At 35.9% G+C, this 15792-nt stretch overlaps 1 long non-coding RNA gene across 3 annotated transcripts; it reads left to right on the top strand.

Annotated features, from left to right (window-relative positions):
- Window positions 1-1880: 1880 nt before the first annotated feature.
- LOC116464479 (uncharacterized) lies at window positions 1881-13867 on the top strand. Of its 3 annotated transcripts, none has more exons than XR_009212227.1 (5): window positions 1881-1985; window positions 3590-3724; window positions 4789-4872; window positions 9812-9929; window positions 12767-13867. It is a non-coding gene; the product is annotated as an uncharacterized LOC116464479 (long non-coding RNA). The 3 variants fall into 3 exon arrangements; XR_004246922.3 differs by lacking the exon at window positions 12767-13867 and adding an exon at window positions 11904-12757; XR_009212228.1 differs by lacking the exon at window positions 12767-13867 and adding an exon at window positions 11874-12757.
- Window positions 13868-15792: the final 1925 nt, after the last annotated feature.

The raw sequence follows: 15792 nt of genomic DNA, 5'->3' as shown, positions 1-15792 counted from the left end.
CCTCCTGGGCTCAGGAAATCCATTTCAGCCTCCCAAAGTGCTGGAATTACAGGAACGAGCCATCGTGCCTGGCCTTACACTATATTTTAATGCTTTTTTTGAAAATGGAAACTTTTACAGGCAATTCACATCTTCAAACTAATGATAAGGAAATGATGCTGTTCTGTCCTGTTATGTGTTTTGTTTGCATGTATGTGTGTGTGTGTTTCTTTTTTGAGACAGGGCCTTGCTCTATTGCCCTGGCTGGAGTGAGGTGGTGCAATCATGGCTCACTGCAGCCTTGACATTGGGGCTCAAGGAATCCTTCCCCGTCAGCCTCCCCAGTAGCTAGTACTACAGGTGCCTGCTACCACACTTGGCTAATTCTTTTTTTGACATGGAGTATCACTCTGTCTCCCAGGCTGGAGTGCAGTGGTGCAATCTTGGCTCACTGCAGTCTGGTCTCAAACTCCTAACTTCAGATGGTCCACCCACCTTGGCATCCCAAAGTGCTGGGATTACAAGTGTGACCCACTGTGCCTGGTGATTTTGCTCATTTTAGATACTAGAACTTTTTAATTTAATTTTTTTTTTCCCGAGATGGAGTCTTGCTTTGTCGCCAGGCTGGAGTGCAGTGGCATGATCTTGGCTCACTGCAACCTCTGCCTCCTGGGTTCAAGCGATTCTTCTGCCTGAGCCTCCCGAGTAGCAGGGACTACAGGTGCGCACCACCACACCAGGAGTTCAAGGCTGCAGTGAACCATGATCGTGCCACTGCACTCCAGCCTGGGTAACAGAGCGAGACCCTGACTCCACAAGTAAATAAGTCAACATCATATGATCTGTACCAGGGTACAGGCAGGTGCTATTATCCCCACTTTCCATCCTCAACTCTGAGTTGAGTCATACATCAACCTCTCGTAAAAAGTGGCATGCTCTCAGTCAAAGGGGCAAGCCCAAACCACGTGGAAAGGATCTTATCTCTCTTGAGAGCCAATATAAAAAGAATCCTCCTAGATATAAGCATTGTGACATCAGTTACTTAGGCTAAACATGCCTATTATGCTAAGTGAATTATTAACAATAAATACTTTAACTCTGTGCCATGTTAATTATCATAGTATGATTTAGGATTTGTTTTAACCTTAGGTTATATGTACCTTGAAGCCATTTATATTTTGGTATACTTTTAATGGTTACTATACACTAGACTATGTGTATTGGACTAGACATGGAGAGTCAAAAAAGAGTATGTGATCAGAGTAGAAATCATGCCCTAGCTTCCTTCGTGTCTACCTCCTACCTCAAGTAGAAGCAGTAGAAAAAGTAATTACTTAAGCTTTTTTGGATTCTGGTTTGTGGAGAAGCACCCTTATATTTAGGCTGATGGGTGGCTAAATTAGAAAGTATTTTTGTGATTTAGAATTTTATATGGAGATGTTCGTTGTGATTAATTATTCTTTGTATTAGCAGATTTTTGCTTTTTATAGCTGCATGGTTTCTTGTTTATTATTCATTCATTGTTGTCTGTTAATAAACAAAAACTTTATTTCACTGAAACAGCGATATATAATCCAAGTTGGGTTTTTTAATAATGACTGACTTTTTTCTTTGGGAATACATTACTGTTAAAAATGTAGATTGTTAGATACATTATTTTTAATGAATATAAGTGGTATAATTAGAAGGCTGAAAAGAATCCTTGGAAATATTAGTTTAATTTGATAGCTGAGAAACTGAGGACAAGATACTTATTCTTTGTAGCATGTTTTCTAAAGTCATTTCATTGTCTCACCAAGAAGTACTTGCATAAAGCCAGTTCGATTCTAGCATCTGTTGAATAGTTAAGGTTGAGTAAAGTGGGTGAGTTTAACAGATATTTTCCCTTATTTCTTTTAGGTGAGTGTGCATTGGGAAAGTCGACATTAATCAACTCATTATTCCTCATAGATTTGTATTCTGCAGAGTATCCAGGTCCTTCTCATAGAATTAAAAAGACTGTACAGGTATGGATATTAGTACTGTTAATAAGCTGGAATAATATTAATACACACAAAGCACATGTTGTAACTTTTATTATGCTTCCTTAGAGGTAAGATGCAAACTTGCCCTTAGCCAGTGTAAGATGGTAAATATGACTTCATCAAATTAAAAAAAAAAAGGAGAAGAAGTACAGTTAATCAGAAGAATTATCTTGACTAGAACTTTCCAAATTTGTCCTAAGGACTCTCCTAGAGATGACACTGTGACATAGTAACCAATTCCCCTCTAGTTGTGATATCTAGTATGATAGTCATTTGCCATATGTATAAATCAGTTAAAATTAATTAAATTAAAAATGCAATTTCTCATTTGCTCCAGATACATTTCAAGTGCTCAACAGCCACATGTGGCAAGTGGCTGCCATTTTGTGCAGCACATATATGAAGATTTTCATCATTGCAGAAAATTGCGTTGGACGATGTAGAGAAAACATGATTTATAGAAAAGCTATTGTTATTTAAATACAGTGTTCTATATTAGCCAGTGGGATAATACCATATCATAGTTAAATGGCAATAGCAATTCTGTAAGACTCCCAAGGTATATATGATCTAATTTACTGCTTCTCAGTCTTTGCTATGCATTCCAATCCTGGGTATCCTGTTAAATTTAGTTTTTCTAATAGGTCTGAGATGGGCTGTATTTCTACATTTCTAACAAGATCCCAGGTGATACCGATGCTGCTGGATGGTAGATCACACTTTATAGAGCAAGGGGCTAGACTCTAGATGTGCACTTCTTATTAAATGGTACAGCAGCCTGTAGCCACTTCTCATCTTAGCAAAGGTCACCTAACTTCAAGTAACATGACTTGGGTTCGTATACGAACTTTGCCACTTATTTGATAAAGTTGTTTAACTTCTTTAAACCCATTTACTTTTCTATAAAATGGAGATAATACCTATCATAAAATTGTTTTTAAGACATACTCTAAAATATTGTAGCTAGATAGAATTCTCAGTATTGTAAGAAATTTAAAACTGTTTGCTTTAATTTTATCCATTTGTATAAATTCTATCTCAATCCTAATTTAAACCTGATATTTAGACCTTCAGTTTTTCCGTAAGTCCTAAGTGAAGAAAACAACTATGAAATTTTAGTCTGAGGTAATTATCTTAGTATTTTATAAATAATATTTTTATTTTTGTTTGAATTAACATTGTTTTTGAGGTATTTTTCTGTCAACAATTAAAACTCCTAAGTTCATCATGAAGTTTTTATATTATTTAAAGTAATCTCTCATTTGAAATTTAAAACTGAATATAATTGTTTTCATATTATGAAGTGTTTTATTAATACACTTAGTTCAAATAATATGCTAATAATTTAGCTGTGTTTCAACAATAAATAGTTTATTTTCTTTCATTTGGAACGTTTTGAAATAATGAATAAAAATTTATTCAACATAATTTATATTTTTGAATATTTATATAGAATAACTGGACATATCTTCCACTGGTAAATTCATTTTGCCTATTTGAAAATATCGATTATTGTCCGTTAACAGTCATCAGTTAATTCATATGTAGAATTGCAACTTAATTGTTTGTTTATTTGCATTCTATAGCTGGCAGCCTGTTATCGATTACATTGATAGTAAATTTGAGGACTACCTAAATGCAGAATCATGCACGAACAGACATCAGATGCCTGATAACAGGGTGCAGTGTTGTTTATCCTTCATTGCTTCTTCAGGACATTGGTCAGTACCTTGATACTTCTGATTCCTTTTTGTTGTTGTTGCTTACTGTTACCTGTATGTGCATATTTTAGTAATCTTTAAGTTTGTGAAGTACATACAGCTATACCCATTATGAAGTACCAAATTTCATGTAGAAATGTCTTAGTTGAAAAGCCTTTTTAAGTCCTGTATAAGCTAAGTGATTTTACTACTTAGTTCTTTATTCATAAGGATTTTCCCTGCTTCGTGGAAAGAAACAGTGTTGCCACCATGGTTTGAGGTCTCAATGTGGCAAATTTAGCTTTCATGTTGACCACTCTGCTACTAATTGAACGACCAAATGAAGAGAAGTAGCCATACCAGTTAGACCTACTCAGAATCAAAGACCCTATTTATTATCAGTCTCGTGAGAGATGGTTATCAAAAGCACTTGCATACCAGTGTTTTCTTGTGCCATTTCTTTCTACAATAAATCTATTTGGCTTCTGTTTCACCTTAGCTGTCATAGACATGTTGTTTAGGTATCATATTGTCATTACTAACTTTTTGTTTATTAGGGCATAAGACCTAAGAATCTAGACATTAATCTGATGTGATTGTTCTGTTATAGTTAGCCTGTACTCCCTTTTTTTTGTTCTTTGTACTTCCCCTTTATTTTGAGTACATATATGTGTCATTGACAACTGCAGATTTTTCCAGTTATTCTTCCTCAGTCTTTTCCTTTGGGTAAGTAACTCAGCATACATAATTCAGCCACCTGGTAATTGTAACTCCACCATCTCTCCACTGAAAGAACTGTAGTAGCATCAGGCTAAACAGCATTAAGTTATCTAACACTCTCATTATAGTAGTAGTGTAAACCAATTCCTTCAAGTATACCTTTCTCTTCTATTTTTGGCTTCTCGCTCTCTTTTTTTTTTTTTTTTTTTTGTAGATGGGTCAGTGCTCATTATCACTCTCGATGGACAAGGGAGCCTTAATTATATACCTACATGTTTGCACTTTCAGATTGGAGTGGGTAAAAATGTTTCTTCTTTTATGTTTAATACTCTTTTTTATTTATTTATTTTTTTGCTGTGCCCTAGACCATTACATAACTGAAGACTCCCACCTTCGGGCAGGATTGCATAGTACATGTTTGTAACTACTTCACATTGCCTTTTGTTGAGGTAATTTCAGTTTTTATTATTATTATTATACTTTAAGTTCTAGGGTACATGTGCACAACGTGCAGGTTTGTTACATATGTATACATGTGCCGTGTTGGTTTGCTGCACCCATTAACTCGCCATTTACATTAGGTATTTCTCCTAATGCTATCCCTCCCCCATCCCCGCACCCCACGACAGGCCCTGATGTGTGATGTTCCCCACCCTCTGTCGAAGTGTTCTCATTGTTCAATTCCCACCTATGAGTGAGAACATGCGGTGTTTGGTTTTCTGTCCTTGTGACAGTTTGCTCAGAATGATGGTTTCCAGCTTCATCCATGTCCCTACAAGAGACATCAGCTCATCCTTTTTTATGGCTGCATAGTATTCCATGGTGTATATGTGCCACATTTTCTTAATCCAGTCTATCATTTAATGGTGTTCTCAGTTTACATATTTAAATCACTAAACTGACTCTTTGACTTAAAAGGCTCAAAAAAAGTAATCTCAAAAATACAGCACACTGTATAACCTTTTATGAGTATTTATGTAGCTTCTTGAATTTATATTTTTAAATATTTCTCATTTAACTTGTCAGGGCCCTTTCCTGAAAGCCAGCTGAGTGAAATCTTAACCTGCAGTTAAGTCAATAAAATTTGTCAGCTTATAACCAATTTTATTATTTTAGATCTGGACTCTCTCCAAGTTTAGTAATTCTCATGAAATCACATTCCTCCCATCCCTTTGGGGAAAATTTTATTTCTTAAAATTGCATGGGAAATGAGAGCTTTTTTAAAAGAAAAAAAATTTTATATTCAAATGATATCTAGTGGCTTTGCACCATTTCTTATTTGTCACAAGGGGTAAGATGTTTAAAATTGCTGTATCTTATATATAAAATATACCTTTGAATAATTTCTCAGTTTTAACTATTTTTAGAAATGGAGCAAAATTTTGCCCATTGGTACATGATATTGTGGATTAAGTGAAAGAATATGAGGCCGGGTGTGGTGGCTCATGCCTGTAATCCCAGCACTTTGGGGGGCTGAGGCGGGCGGATCACCTGAGGTCGAGAGTTCGAGACCAGACTGACCAACATGGAGAAACCCCGTGTCTACTAAAAATACAAAATTAGCTGGCCGTGGTGGTCCATGTCTGTAATCCGAGGCTGAGTCAGGACAATCACTTGAACCTGGGAGGCGGAGGTTGCGGTGACCCGAGATCACACCATTGCACTCCAGCCTGGGCAACAAGAGTGAAACTCCTCCTCCTCAAAAAAAAGAATATGACACAGAATTTTATGTATAGAGTTCCAGATACCCTGCTCACTACAGACTGAAATTCCATGCAGTCTTATACATTAATCAGAGCCTTTCCATCTTGTCTGGGTAGTCCCTAGGTTCCCTTTTTAGAGGGATTTGTTTTTAGAGTAATTATAAATTGGTCCAATCATGTACTTTCAGTGCCTCCTACCTCCCTCTACAAAGTATGAACTGCATGCATGGCTAATTTACGATTTCAGTTATTCCTTCATGTGCATTGTTCCCTATTTTGTAACTATTATTAAAGTAAAATCTGACTTGGAACATGAATTTTAAAATAGTGTTTTATCCTTCAAGTATTAATTACCACTTTTAGAAAAATTGGTATCATCCGGTGAGTTTTATACAGGATTTTTTTCCCTTAGAAATACATACATACATACATATAAAAAAAATTTATCATTTACCCTGTAGTTGTTTATTATACTGTAGACTTTGAGGTTAAATAGTCTTTTCTCTCTAGTGTGAGTTTATCTTCTAGAAATGATAAAGGATTTTCTATTGCTTAAAAACAAGATTTAAAAACTAAATTTGTTGATGAAAAGACCAGCCAATATAAAACTAAATGGAAAGAAGAAAAAAATTCAACCAGAATGTAATATACATGTGAACAAAATGTTTTTTGTTGCTGACGTTTTGTAGGCTTCTGAAATTTAATGAGACTTTTACAAGGTTTACTTTTTCTCCCTAAAGTGTAATTTTTAAACTGACTTCAATGTTTTTTGACCCTTTGGTTATATTTAAGAAGTTGACTACTCTAATTTCCTTATCATGTTTATTTTAAAATATCTTTCTCTTTAAAAGTTGTGATATTATAATAAGTATTCAGCAAGTATTGATTTGCGTTTAAATATAAAATCTTGTTATTTGGATTTTAATACTTTATATTAAATGCCTTTAAGATTTATTAAAATTTTAAATTAACTGAACTCTACTTTTTTGTCACTGGATTAATAAGCAGGCTTGTATCTGACATAATAGCTTAATAAGGCAGTGACAATTTAAATTAGTCATGAGTATAAATTGAAAAACCATAATTTAGAAATCTGAGATTGAATAATTCATGGCATTTCTATTTAGTGTTTTATATAATGATTAATAAAAAGAGCAAAACTTAATTTTTTTTCAAAGATGGATAGGTTCAGGCCAGATGCAGTGGCTTACGCTTGTAATCCCAGCACTTTGGGGACCAAGGCAGGAGGATTGCTTGAGGCCTCAGACTAAGCAACATAGTGACATCCTGTCTCTACAAAAAATAAAAAAATTAGTTGGGGCTGGGCGCAGTGGCTCACACCTGTAATCCTAGCACTTTGGAAGGCTGAGGCAGGAGGATCACCTGAGGTCAGGAGTTCAAGACCAGCCTGACCAACACGGTGAAACCTTGTCTCTACTAAAAATACAAAAATCAGCTGGGCGTGGTGGCGGATGCCTGTAATCCCAGCTACTTTGGAGGCTGAGGCAGAAGAATCGCTTGAACTCAGGAGGCAGAGGTTATCATGAGCCAAGATTGTGCCACTGCACTCCAGTCTGGGCAATAGGAGTGAAACTAAAAAAAAAAAAAATTAGTTGGGCATGGAGGCACAACTCCTGCAGTCCTAGCTACTTAGGAGTCGAAAGTGGAAGAATTGGAGGCTATGGTGAGCTATGACTACACCACTGCACTCCAGCCTGGGTGACAGAGCAAGACCCTGTCAAAAAACTAAATAGAAATGGATAGGTTCGTTTAGTTAATACTAGTGAGGCAAGAACACAGTTTACAGACAATATAAACAGTGTTATTCCATCCACACACTCTTTTTCATTGTGCTCCCTATTCTCTGAATGCCAGTGTCAAATTTCAAGGGATTTAAGACAAGGAGAATTAGAATAGGCAACTATCTTAATTCTCCATGTTTGCTTTCTCCTCCTCACTGTCTCTTTCTGCCTGTCAGCCTTACTACCACAGTGAAGTACATACAGTAATCTTTGTTAGTAAAAAGAGTGGACCATCTTATTAGTCTTAGGATGCTGATCCCCCCAATTTTAATGTATATGTTTCTCTTTCTTCATTTTAAAATGTTGGTCAATTCAATTATCAGTATTAGTCAATACAGTTAATAACAGAATGAGACCTTTATTTCATTTTTCTCATGTTTTTATAAAAATTAAGGAATACCACTTTAGAATGGTAGTCCTTTTCAAAATATTTCTAGTGTCTTCATTTATTCTTGTGAAACATAAAATTTTAGTCCACAGTGTATTCTCGATTTGAGGACTTTGGTTCTCATTTAGAATTGCTAAAGGACATAAGGAAAATCACAGCAGCTTACTTTTTTCTCAGCAAATATTTGGGCACCTTCACGAGTTTTAGATACCGTGCTAGGTCCTGAGGATACAGATGAATGAGACAAGGCCCTTGCTGCAAAGAGTATTTCAGTGAGAAGATGGGAGAAACAAATACAGATGCTCCTCGACTTGGGACAGGGTTACATTAACCCATCATAAGTTGAAGATACGTTTGATACGCCTTGCCTACTAAACATTATAGTGTAGCCTACGGCTGGACAAATCATCTAACATAAAGCCTATTTTGTGATAATGTTTTGAATATCTCATGTAATTTATTGAATACTGAAAGTAAAAAACAGAATGGTTGTATGGTTTCTATTCAATGCGTATTGCTTGTACACTATCAAAAATTTGAAAAATTGTTAAGTGCAATCATAGTTAGTGAGGAAGCATCTGTATGCAGGCAGGCAGTTACTGTACAGCACATTAAGCGTTGTGACCACATAGAAATATGCCTAGTCTTAGGTTGGAGAAGGATTCCCAGTGGAAATTGGATCATAAACCAGTGTCCTGAGGATGAATAGGAATTAGCCAGGCCAAGGAGAAGCAGGATGATAATGGAGGGTATTCCAGCCAAGGTAGTAGCCTGTGGCGAGATGTCAAAGTATGGTGCTTTCAAGGAATTGTAAGAAGTTCAAAAAGGTTGGCACATTGGAAGTAGGAGGCAAAGGAAAGGCTAGGAATGCTAAGAGATGAGGTCAGCTGGAGAATCTATGTCTTCACAAGCCTCGTAGGCCATACTAGTTAAGGCATCTGGTCTTTAATAAGATTTTTGGTCAGGGCATAACTTAATAAGATTTGGATTTAGAAAGACCACTCTGACTTCAGTATGGGTGGTTTGTATTACAGTTATTCATTCCAAAGGTCGTCTTGGTGGCCTAAAGTAATGGAAATGGAGATATATATATATGTGTATATATATATATATATATATGTGTGTATATATATATATATATATATATACATCTATACACATACTATTTATATGGGAAGAGGATTAGAGGAGGAGAGGAATCCTAGGTTTCACACTTGAGTAATTAGGTAGACTGTAGATTCACTGAGATAGGGAGCATAGAAGAGAGAAAATGAGATTCAGATGAGCTTTTGATTTTAAGGAGCCCATGGAACACCCGGGTAGCATATCCACTGGGTAAACACAAATCTGGAACGTAACAGTGAGATATGGGCTGTGTATGAAGATTTGAGAGTCAGTTGACCAATTGAAGATAATTGAAATCTAATTGGGGATGCGAAGAATCTTGTTCTCCCAAACTGATCAATTCAGTCATATTAAATACTGTGTATTTCAGACTTAAACCATTGGATATTGAGTTTATGAAGCGTTTGCATGAAAAAGTGAATATCATCCCACTTATTGCCAAAGCAGACACACTCACACCAGAGGAATGCCAACAGTTTAAAAAACAGGTGAGCAGGATGTGTTAACTCAGGTTTCTTATACCATTCTCATAATTTGCAGTTTTTACTATTTTTAGTATAATGTGTTGCAATCCATTCCTCTTACTGCTTTACTGTATTGTCATTTATGCTGTATTAAAAATAACTCTTGAATCTTCTGCCTTAGTTTTCCCCTAAAAGCTCTTACCCATTATCATAATATCCTTATCCTTTGTCAGCTTTTAAATATGGTTGTTCTAAGTGTTTTTTTTTTCTTTTTTTGAGACGGATTCTTGCTCTGTTGCCCAGGTTGGAGTGCAGTGGTGTGATCTTGGCTCACTGCAAGCTCTGCCTGCCGGGTTCACACCATTCTCCTGCCTCAGCCTCCCAAGTAGCTGGGACTTACAGGCACCTGCCACCACACCCGGCTAACTTTTTGTATTTTTAGTAGAGATGGGGTTTCACTGTGTTAGCCAGGATGGTCTCGATCTTCTGACCTCGTGATCCACCTGCCTTGGCCTCCCAAAGTGCTGGGATTACAGGCCTGAGCCACTGCGCCAGGCCTTAAGTGTTCTTTAATAACACCCCCACACAGAAAATTTCTCCCCATACTTTTTAGAATTATTTTCTTAAAATGAATTCCCAGGAAGTGGATTATTCTTTCAAAGGCTGTGATTATTTTTATGGGTCTTTATCTCCCCCACTCCCCATTTTGTCATGGTGCTTCCCCACTAAAACAAATTCATTTTATAAAGCGTACATCTGTTTCACTGTGACTTTGCCAGCATTGTTTGTTATTTTTATTTTGAAAACCTTTTGGGAATGAAGTGGTACCTAATCATTTCTTTATCTTTTCCTTTTATTTTCCAGAAAGGATGAACATTTTAAAAACAAAATTTTATTTCCCCGTTTTGTAAACACCTGTTCAAATCCTTTGTCTTTTTGACCAGTAGTACTTGGTATTGCCCGTATTTATTGATATGGGTTCTTTTTATTCTGGGTATTTAGCTCTCTCTTATTTTCACTGTATTTTTTATATTTTTTCTTTTGCTACTTATGTCCTATTTTTGTTTGCAGTGCAGTTTATAGGATATTTATAGTTTAAGTTATTGTTCAAACCCATGACCCTAAAATTAAGAGTCTCATACTGTATGACTGAGCCAGCTGGAAGACCACTAAACTGTTTCTCTAGACTCATGTCTAGTTGTCTCAATAATATTGAGTTATACAGTCACACATATTTCTAATTTAATTGTGTTTGGTTCATTATATATTACATTTCATGAAATGTAGGGTCAATTCTGGAAGCTTTCTCTCTTCCGGTAGTCTTTATTTTTGGCCAGTAGTATATTGTTTAAACCACAGCAACTTTGTATAATATTTAAAAATAGATTGTAATTGTCTCTATTGTCCATATAGTACTGTTGTAACAAAATATTTTGTTTTTCAACTTTTTCAATATGAATTTCAGACTACCTTGAAACCTGTTACTAAAAGCCTGTTAAAATTTGCTTTGAACTTATGCTAAATTCATATAAATTTTCAGAATGTTTGAGTATGTTTTTACTGTATCTAGCATTTTTCTATTTTACACTTACCCATTTCCATTTTTAGTTTGTAATGTGCTAAGTTTCAAATAATATCATGCAATACATTTATCTTCTTTTATTATGTATTTCAATTTGGATTTTTACTGATAAAAGTAAAAAAGATGAATATGAAGTGACCTCTTCTTTCAAATTGGTCATATTCTGGTGGTTGTACTCAGGTCATTTAATACACAACCTCTGACTAAAACCACTGGTTTTAGAGCCAGCTCCTATTATTCGTTTTTCTCATCATGTATTTTCACCGCATTTATTCTGTTTTATTTTGTTTTTTTAATACATATATGTAGGTACATACCCTAATTGTAAAATATATGTGGTTCTATTTTTTTCAGTGACAATTTTATTTCTATTTGCTTCTATCTAGTATAGTAACCATGTAACACAATTTGTTCAGGGTCCTTTTATAGCTACTGGGAACCTTTGCTATGAAAATTGCACCAAAATATAAGTATAGGCAGGGAAGCTAGTTTTAGGTATATTAGCCATTGGTTTGGGCCCAAAGAAGGATGGGTAGTTGGAAATTATTTGGATGTCTATATTCTGTTTAGAATTTGGAGTGATTTTGGATGTGATAATTTAATTTGAACTAGATTTTTCCTGATGTTATTATTAACTTGTCTCCTTTAGTTTTCTGCATTCTCCTTATTAATTCTTGATTTCTAGGGTGTGTTTTCTCCCTGTGTCCTTCCCTAATCTTGTAACTGTTGCTCCTCAGTTTGTGTGTATGCACATGTACATGCAAGGATTTTTCTGATGAATGTGCAGGGAGTAGTGGTGTACTTAGTTTTAGTTTACTTTTGCCAGATTCTACTAAAAATTTTAGGTGAGTTTAGCCCTGTTTATTCAACTAAATAAGACACTTGGGGATTTATATCTAAAGGAAAAATCTCAGTCATTGTAAATAAATGGCCTACAGTCATTATCGTGGAAATCAATCTGAGAAATCCCTTTCTGGAGTTTTACATCTTTTTTGGAACTCTTTTGGTATGATAGCTATATGACTTTAACACTTCTGAAGTAATTGGATTTGGTGTTTATATATCAACTTTACAGTTTTAAAAAAAAGACCAGCATAGTACTTTGATTTTAGACTATAATTTTGCATCATTAAAAAACAGTAAAGGATCTGGAAACAAGGGGACATATAGGAATCTAAGAAGCATGTAATAAACATAAGACTAATGGACTAATTATTAATGTACTAATTATGTATGGTGCTCTTTGGCTGACTACTTCTTCCATTTTACATAATGAAAGAAATCCAAGAACATAAAATTAAAATATATGAATTTCCAGAAGCAAATGATGAAGAAGAAAATAAACTTGTTAAAAAGATAAAGGTAGGTTCATTCCTGTACATACACTAAAGTAATCTGAGACCTTAAAAACATACTACAACGTCCACAGGAAAGATCAAAAGTATCAGTGTTTTAAGTAGTCGGCTTACAAAATGCCTAGGGAGATTTAATGTTGAATTCAAACTTATAGTTAACTTTGAAGATTAGCTAGTATATATAATAAGGAATTGTATAAACTACTCAGGTGAATAACACAATCCTTATTTCAAATTGTTTTTAATTAACTGGGTTTCATATTATTTAATTTTTTCCCTCCTAAAAAATAAGTGATGAGAAAGGAAAGGAGAGTTCCTTCTGTTATGTTTTAATTGCCAGACAAAAATGTGTTTCTTTTGTCTTTATAAAAGCCAACCAAAATTACAGCTAGATAGGAGGTATAAGTTCTAGCATTCTGTAGCATTGTAGGGTGGCTGTAGTTAACAGTAATTTAGTCTCTATTTTCAAATAGCTAGAAGAGAGGATTATGAATGTTCCCAATACTGAAAAATAAGTGTGAGTTGATAAATGTGCAAATTACTCTAATTTGATCATTACATATTTGTATACAGGTATCAATACCATACTGTACCCCACAAATATGTACAATTATGTTTCAATTAAAAATAATAAAAACCAACCAAAAATTTACATCAAAATAATTTTCTGTAGTTTAATTTATCATGGTTTTCTAAGTACTTTGGCCCTACAAACAGTATACTGAATAATGGCACTATGTAGGCAAATACCTTGGAATAATGAAATGCTTATACTTCACCAGTGAAGAATTTCTGCAGTTGTATGAAATGGCTGGCTATATATTTCCGGGAGCCACAGAATTGTGAAGGGCTATGCATGGATGAATACAAATCCAGTCATCTGGATTTGAAATTCATGGTTAGAGCTTGGCAAATATACTATTCCGTGCTTTAGGTACTGTTATAGTTGTTCCATGATTAAGTAGGCAGGCTAGTCATTAGCCTCCTTTTTTTTTTATCCCCAAATGCTTTTCTATATATATATGTGTATATATACGTGTGTATATATACACATATATATACACACACACACACACACACATATATATATATTTTTTTCTTTTGGAGACAGAGTCTTGCTCTGTCACCCAGGCTGGAGTGAAGTGGCACATCACGGCTCACTGTAAGCTCTGCCTCCTGGGTTCACGCCAGTCTCCTGCCTCAGCCTCCCGAGTAGCTGGGACTACAGGCGCCCACCGCCACGCCTGGCTAATTTTTTGTATGTTTAGTAGAGACGGGGTTTCACCATGTTAGCCAGGATGGTCTGGATCTCCTGGCTTCGTGATCCACCCACCTCGGCCTCCCAAGGTGATGGGATTACAGGCGTGAGCCACCGCGCCCAGCCAATGCTAATATATTTTTTACCTTTTTCCTCCCAAGTATGGGACAACTTTCTGTAGTGATTTTTAGTAAATAATTTGCCCAATATATTCTTGAATATTCTTAACTTTAAAGAGGAAATTTGGCAGGGCGCGGTGGCACATTCCTGTAATCCCAGCACTTTGAGAGGACAAGGCGGGCGGATCACGAGGTCAAGAGATCGAGACCATCCTGGCTAACACGGCGAAACCCCGTCTCTACTAAAAATACAAAAAATTAGCCGGGCATGGCGGCGTGCGCCTGTAGTCCCAGCTGCTGGGGAGGCTGAGGCAGGAGAATGGCATGAACCTGGGAGGCAGAGCTTGCAGTGAGCTGAGATCGCGCCACTGCACTCCAGCCTGGGTGACAGAGCGAGACTCCATCTCAAAAAAAAAAGAGAGAAAATTTAATTTTATTTATTGTTTACCTTGTCAGTAATAGAATGTGATGTCATTTTACTAAATATTCGTTAAGTGGCCTATAGAAACTAATGCAGAAACTATCAAAAGTTTCTGTCAAAATTGTTTTTTTGGCTAATCTGTTGAGTAATGTAACTTTTTTTATTCTTGAATTTATGAGGACTACGGAGATGTATTTGAACAAGGATACTTTGTTTTATAATACCGTTTACATCTTGCTGTGGTGGGTAGTAATGCTATCATTGAAGTTAATGGCAAAAGGGTCAGAGGAAGGCAGTATCCTTGGAATGTTGCTGAAGGTAAGGTTTTCTTCAGTGAATGACTTTCTATAAGATCTCAAGACTGTGATTAAAAATTTGTATTTATAGTAAGTAGTATGGTATGCATACTGTATTGATATAGCCTAGATTTCAAGGACTATTGATTTCAGGTTCTTATAGTCTCGTTTTCCTCTTAAGTATATTCATATTTTTTAAACCTATATCCTACTAAGTCAGGTAAGTATGTGTTAAGTCCTAAAGCTGTAGTATAGGTTGAACATTTTTTTTTTTTTTTGAGATGGAGTCTTGCTCTGTCACCCAGGCTGGAGTGCAGTGGCATGATCTCAGCTCACTGCAACCTCTGCCTCCCGAGTTCAAATGATACTTCTGCCTCAGCCTCCCGAGTAGCTGGGACTATAGGCACGCACCACCACACCTGGCTAATTTTGTTATTTTTAGTAGAGACAGGGTTTCACCATATTGGCCAGTCTGGTCTCAAACTCCAAAGTGTGTGAGGCAGAGTCACTTAGAGAGCCAGGCTCCTCATCTTGACACAGTCTTTAGTGCAGGGCTGACCCTTTGAGAATTTGTAGTTGTGGAAGCATTAGGTGATAGCACCTCTGACAAATACCTTGACACTTCTGTACAAGGAACTCCTGCCCATAAGTGATAAAAAGAAAGCAACCCCATTTTTTAAAAAAGAGAAGATTTGCTATGAAAAGGATATTTGTAGAATGGGAAGTCACCAAGGTTTTGACCACAAAATGAGAGCAAAAGATTCCTAGTAATTAGAAATAAGACAAATGCACATTCAAACTACAGTGAATACTTCTTCATGACTACTGGACTAGGTGACAATTAGAGAGCTGGTGG

This window comes from Hylobates moloch, unplaced genomic scaffold, assembly GCF_009828535.3.
Source record: "Hylobates moloch isolate HMO894 unplaced genomic scaffold, HMol_V3 SCAFFOLD_783, whole genome shotgun sequence".
Classification (NCBI taxonomy): Eukaryota; Metazoa; Chordata; class Mammalia; order Primates; family Hylobatidae; genus Hylobates; species Hylobates moloch.
The sequence above is the reverse complement of the archived record's forward strand: the minus strand, read 5'-3'. Positions and strand labels throughout refer to the sequence as shown.